A 6,748-nucleotide genomic window follows, 5' to 3' on the forward strand; every position below is an offset into this window, starting at 1 on the left:
TGAAAGAGAGAGTAATTAAGCCAAAAGATCTTTTATAAATTTTTCAAAGACATAATTCAATTTAAACACATCCCTACATCCCTCCCAGGCATAAATCCTCCTCTGGGCACTTATAATAATTGCTTCTTAATGTAAAATTTTTATTGAAGATAACTTTCCTCCCCCCCAATCATAAGTGCATATCTTGATGAATTTTCATGTGTACACACTCGTATTATTAGTACTCATATAAAAACCAGAACATACCCAGGCACCCCATAAATGGCTTGCACCTCCTCCCATCACTGTCCCTGACCGGGTTAACCACTTTTCTTGACTTCTAAAATCACAGATCAGGTTTACCTGTTTTTGAACCTTGTATAAATAGTTCTATACAATATGCACTCCTGGGTCTGATTTCTTTAGCTCCATATCTTTTTTCTTTTTCTTTTTTTTTTTTTTTTTCCGAGATACTCTTATACCCATGGATGGTATAATTTCTTCATTTGGTTTGCCATATAACTTTTCGTGGTATGCATAGCTACAATTTATATACTCATTCTGTGATTGCGAGGCTCTTTGGCAGTTTTAGGTTGAGTTTATGACTAATACTGCTCTGCATATTATTTCATATGTCTCTGGGTTTAGAATAAAGTTCTGATTGTTACAGGTCGACAGTGATAACTGTTGGACCACAAAGTATTTTTGTCCACTTCAGAAAATACTGCCAAACCCTTTCCCAAACTGTTAAACTAATTTGCATGTCTTGGCCGAATCTTGGTAATGTCTTTTTCATTATAGGCATTCTGGAGAGTTTCTTTCTAGGAATACCAAAATATTGTCATTGGCATTTCCATTATGACCATTTCCATCATTTACCACTTTTGGATACCCTCTTTTGTAAAGTGTCTACTTAAGTCTGTTGGCCATGCTTATTTTTTATTGTCTTTTTCTTATATATTCATTACAGCACTTTATATTATGTATGTTCTCAGGTTCGTTACAGTTTTTAAACAAGCACCTAAATGAAGTAAGTTTGAAGTGCATTTGTAAAAGCAGTGGAAAGCTGTGATATAGAAGGAAAACAAGTGACTCTGTTTAGTGCCAAAACCTAGGAGAGCATTTAGACTCCCAAATCTTTTTAAACTAATTTTACTCATTGTTGTTTATAATCATTAAGAAATGTATAGATCACGAAAGATGGTGTAGTGCTCCATAAGGCCCTCACTCCAGTTAGGATACTGGGGGCTATATGTTTTCATTTCCCCAGTCCTCGAACCCTTTGAAAGGAACTTACTATGAACACCCTGTTAGTTTTCTTAAGACAGGGGAGGATTGCATTTTTTAAAATTATGATCTTTTCACCCCACACACGTTTCTTAATGAGTTTACTTTATTTGGTCAGATCTGAAAGAAATTTTCCGTGTGACATTTGCAATGTCTATTATGTTGGCAAATTCTTTTTCAAGTTCCAAAACTAAATCAGGGTGCAGATTTCGTTATAATTTTTTGTTGTTATTGTTCATGCTGTCTAAGAGAGTTCTCATAGTTGCACAGAATATTAGAATGTTGTCTGGCATAGTGCTGAAGAAATGAATATTGCCAGAGTGCTAATATTCCTCACGTTTACCACTTTTCTTTTATTTCTTCTTTCTTCTGAATCCTTATTCTACACTGTTCAAAAATATTCACTCTAGCAATTAAGTCACTAGACATAATCAAAAGTGAAAGAAGAGATTTTAAACATACTCTCTCAGGGTAGAATAATTCAAACCGGCTCTCTTTGAAAGCAGAGCATGAGCAGAATGTGGGAGAAGATACACTTGTTTATAGTTCTGGTCTCTGAAAAATTACAAAAGGCAAAAATTGTCAAGGTTTTGCCATAAATGATGAGTCATCAACAATATTGTTATTTTGTTTTCACTAATTTAAAATTCACACACATTTGTCATATCCAAGGATCTCAAAGATAATTTCCAACTAGATTTAATGGAACCCATGCTGAGAGTATTAAATAAAAGCCACTATTTGGGGAATCATTGCTTTTATGTAGGAAGTGGCATTGCTGGTTTCTTTTTTTATAGTATAAAGCAGAAATTAAACACACACATACACAGAGACTTAGAAGATGGAAAGATAAGATGATTGTAGTTAATTTTTGTCGCATGCTGAGCACTAGAACAAAAACAGTGTCCAGAACTAAACATTGTTAAAATTTAGAATCTGTTTTCCTTCTTTTTAATCTTGTCTGTGAGAAGGTCAGAAGCAAAAGGCGTCTGTTAACTGTCCAGGTTGGATTGTCCTAGGCTTCGAACGTGTGTTTTAAATAGAGAATGAATCATTCTGGATGAGCATATTGGTTTTGCAAGTATTTGACTGTTTTGGTACTTCATGCCTGAATGTTTTCCAACTTTCTGTACCATACATGCTTCCCACACATTGAAATGTCTTACAGTTGTATTCAGAGTAAAGGAAACGAGGCAAGGAAGTCTATCTTCCAAAGAGAGCTCTCTATATAGAACATTCAGTTGGCTGTCAAAACAGAAAAGGGCTGCCTGACAAATGTCTAAATATCACAGTGTTTATGTAGGCTCATTGTCTGAGGTTTGTGTTTTACATTTACATTTAAACATGTTTATTATATTTATTGCTCATATAAAGATTTTCTCATTTTAGTTTTAAATGACGTGTATACATTTTTTTTGCAGTTATGAAAAGTCACATTTTATGCGGTAAAGATGAATTAGTTGTCTATAGTGAAATGGAGTTTTATATATTCAGGAGACAGAAAAATGGATGAAAATAAGAATTTTTATATTATTTGACTCATAGCCTTTAGTAAGACTTGATAGAAACATACAAATATGGCAAAATATTGTTTGTCTTTTCCAGATTATTATCACAAATATAACTGTTAAATGTCCGTCTTCCACTGCTCGAAATAAAATTAAGTATTGTACTTTTTAAGTCAGTAAACTTTGCTTGTGATAGAATTGGGGCTTACAAGATATGCTAGAATCTTCTAAAGGCTTCAGGTGCATTCAAATTCTGCACTTCTACAAACTCCAGGGAAAACGTGTGAGATAAGCAAAGTTAGGTTATGGAGTCCTGTTATCTCTCTTTCTGTGCCCTTTTCATTTCTTTTCTAGGACCCCTTACTTCTTGGATGCCCAGTAATCTATTCCCATGTTAGTCCCTTTCTTCCATGAAGTCCCTATATGATTGGTCAGTTGTTTCAGATAAAGACATAATGATTTTTCCCCCATCTTCAGACTTCTTGTGCTATTTGTATTTAAACAAAAATTTCTTGGAGAATGTGGTGCTTTACCCAAAGAAATACAGTTTTGATGTCTTATTCCTTCTTTCCTTTTTTCCTTCCTTACTCCCTCCTCTCTTCCCTCCACCCCAGAAAACTGGGCTCTTGTGTGGGCTAGGGGTACAGACTGTAGGTTGAAGGATCTTAGTAAAGTCTAAGTTGACTTTACTAAGCATTAAAGCATTAAACACAAGGAGGGCTTGTGTTTATCACACTTGATTTGGTGATAATGGCTCAGGCTCTGAACAAGAAAATAATGCAAGAGGGAGAGGCTTGGGGCTTGTGCGCAGATTCCAGACAGTTTCCTAGAAGAATTCAAACACTGGAGTCAAAGAATGAACACTGTAGATAAAGTTCTCTTGTCCCTATGCTCATAGCATCCAGAGAGAATCCATTGTTATGTTGTCCTAAACAAATTATTTGGAGGCTGACAGAATTAAAACATATGCACGACTCTCTGTCCAGGCATACATAGTGTGAACAGTTTCTTTCTAGTTTTTAAAGATCCTGACTATATTTGGTTCTTCTAGAAGTGATACCTATTCTAGGCATAGAGGAACATTGAGGAGATTCTGAAAAGTTGTCCTGATTCTTCTTTATAGTTCATTTCTGTCGGGGATGGTCAGGGACCTAATCAAAGGACACTTGAAAATCTCAGGTACCTTTCAATTTAAGTGAAGTATTTATTTTTAAAAAAATGGTTTTACTGGTGCAACTTGCTTATTTGTTTTTTGTTTGTTCATTCATTTATACATTGAAGTAATATTTACTTCACTTGTAGCCTAAATGATGGGATGCAGTGTTGAACACACAAATAAGGTCCCCATTCTCATAGAAGGATCTCAACAATGAACAAATAAGTAATTTATAACCACTCAGTTCTAACTTTTATTGTTTTTTTTCAGTTCTAACTTTTAAAGGAAGTCCTTCATATTTCAAGAGATCAATAACTGAGGACCTCATCTTTGTCAAAGGGCATATCCAAAATAATATATTCACAAATATTCAATAATATTTTATGATTGACAATACCAGGTACATCAAAAATTAGAGTTCAGTAAATGCGTGTAATTTTAGAAAAGATCAAAGTAAATCATCTGTAGCTTACCCGTCTTTTCTTTAATGTAATCAGATATAATATTTAGGAATTTATATCTGTCTATATAGATAGCTGAATTAATAATTTGAGATTAAAGGAGACAATTTGAGGGTTTTTTTTTTTAATTTATCATGTTCTTGTAAAGACTACCTAATATCTGGAGATTTTTACCTTTTCATGTTATTGTATCTAAAAATAAAAGGCTATTATAAAATCTGGCATAAAAAGGTATATATCAAAGTATCTCCAAAGAAATTCCAAGTTAGTTGTGAATCAAATCAGGATTTTTCATAAGAATGGTGGCAACTTGTGGCAATATTGAATTTTAATGTAGTGTAGTTTCATATCTTATCAGAAAGGTAGGATTCTTTAAGAAAAAGAAAGCTACTCTAAGTATCAGGTACATGACATGATTATGTGTTAGGCATTAGACCTTGATATCTTCAAACTGTTTTTTAAAAAGTCTGCTGTACAGAATGCCTCTCTCTACTCTATCCATTGCCTTCAGGATCTAGCTCAAACTTCATTTTTGACCACAGTAATAGGAACAGTGTGAGTTTTTAAGAAACGCATTTAATGCTTGACCTGTCAGTTCTCAAATGGTAATGTTAAAATTCCCTAATAACTTTAGGAATTTATCAATTTGTTTTTTTGCTGTTTTTTTCCTATGTACTTTGAAAAGCCTTGTTGGCAGGAACAAACAGAATCAGGATTGCTATGATGTCTTAGTGAGTTTTTTACTTTATCATTAAGTAACAACCCTCTTAAAATCAATGATCTTCTTTTTCCTTTAAGTATGTTTTGTATGATAATAATGCTGCCCTAGCGTTCTTTGGTTAAAGATTGCACAGAAGTATGTGAGCGTACGTGTGTGTGTGTGTGTGTGTGTGTGTGTGTGTGTGTGTGTGTGAACCTAATCCCTTGGCTTTCCACCTTTCTGTGTCAACGTTTAGATGTATTTTGTGATGGCGAGGTTCTAAAAGTAAGCCGGATTATCTTTTCTAACCCATTGCAGCATCTTTGTCTAACAGGCAAAGTGACCCATTTTTCTCTATTGTGATTACTGATGGATGCTGACCGATATCTACTACCTTCTTTTAAAATGTTTTCTATTTAGTGTTCATTATATTTGATTTTCTTTCCTTCATTTGGTCTTTTTAAAGGAATTGACTTGAGTATACATTACTCTTTATTTTTCTTCCTTCATAGTTGTGGAATGTATAAGGATAGAATATGTGAATTCTGCTTTATATTTTTACCATATATATTAGTTAACAGAGTCTAAAACTATTTTGTCTCTAAATTCCTCCTGAAAAATAAAAATCACTTTAAACACTTTACATTTCAATTTACCAATATTTTTCATACTGATGTTTTCTAGTTTTTCAGTTTATTTTGTTGTTGTTTTTGTTAATGTTTGCAGAAGTAGAGGTCCCCATCAGTGTTTATTTGATCTGTCATGTTGCCAGAATTTCCAAACTTTATTTCAAACAACTTAATCGATTATGATCGGGTATAATTGTTCCTGTTGTGTTCTGAACATATTGCTTCAACCACGTCCCAGCTAAGTAAAGGTGAAGTTATTTCCTGAGTACACACCGTGTCCACTGTGTGGTATGGAACACAGAGATGGACAAGGGTGAATCATACACTTCCAAAGACTTTCACAAAGTATATATTGGCCTTCTTCATTCCAGATAAACTAATATAAGTATTCCTACCTGCCATATTATAATATCTGTCATGGTGCCGTGCTTATATGATCTTGCTTAGCCAGTATATTTGATTGAGTGGAAAGTGAGCGTAGGGAGTGATGACAGAGTCATAACTTAACGGTCTAGTTCTTCCTCAGGAGGGAGATATTCATATATACTCTTTGAGACAGCTGGAGATGATATACTGCACCCTCAAGCCCTCAACATTTCAGCCAAGTTTTCATCTCTCAAGGAAGAATTCCAGGATAAGCGGAACAGCCTGAATGGTCCTCACAGCAGGTTGCTGGAGAAAGTGCTCATCACATAGGCTCTAAGGATTTTCCTGCAAAGCCGCCTTCCCTGCCTCACTGCCGGATGGAAAGTTTACTAGTGCCTCCTCTCCAGTTTGAGCCAGGCCACGCTTCCTCTGAGAGCTCTAGGGCTTAGGCTAGTTGGTCACATAACAAGCGCTTAATCAACACCCACTGTGTGTGGAGCCTTCTGTGTGAGGCTGTTGTTCTCTTACCTGCGCAAAACGTACTCGCACATCAAAGCCCAGCTTCCATCTCTGCTTCTCTGCGGATTCTAATCCATCTTGATATTCTCTATGGAAGTGGTCATCTGAACCATTTTAGTATTTTATTATATGCTTCTTTATTG

At 34.9% G+C, this 6,748-nt stretch overlaps 1 long non-coding RNA gene across 10 annotated transcripts in view; it reads left to right on the plus strand.

Annotated features, from left to right (window-relative positions):
* LOC123781326 (uncharacterized) overlaps nt 1-6,748 on the plus strand; it is a 1,008,785-nt gene that overhangs the window by 808,677 nt on the left and 193,360 nt on the right. The gene's annotated exons all lie outside the window — the stretch shown is intronic.

Source organism: Ursus americanus, chromosome 18 (assembly GCF_024610735.1).
Source record: "Ursus americanus isolate L20-20 chromosome 18, mUrsAme1.1.p, whole genome shotgun sequence".
In the NCBI taxonomy this organism is placed as follows: domain Eukaryota; kingdom Metazoa; phylum Chordata; class Mammalia; order Carnivora; family Ursidae; genus Ursus; species Ursus americanus.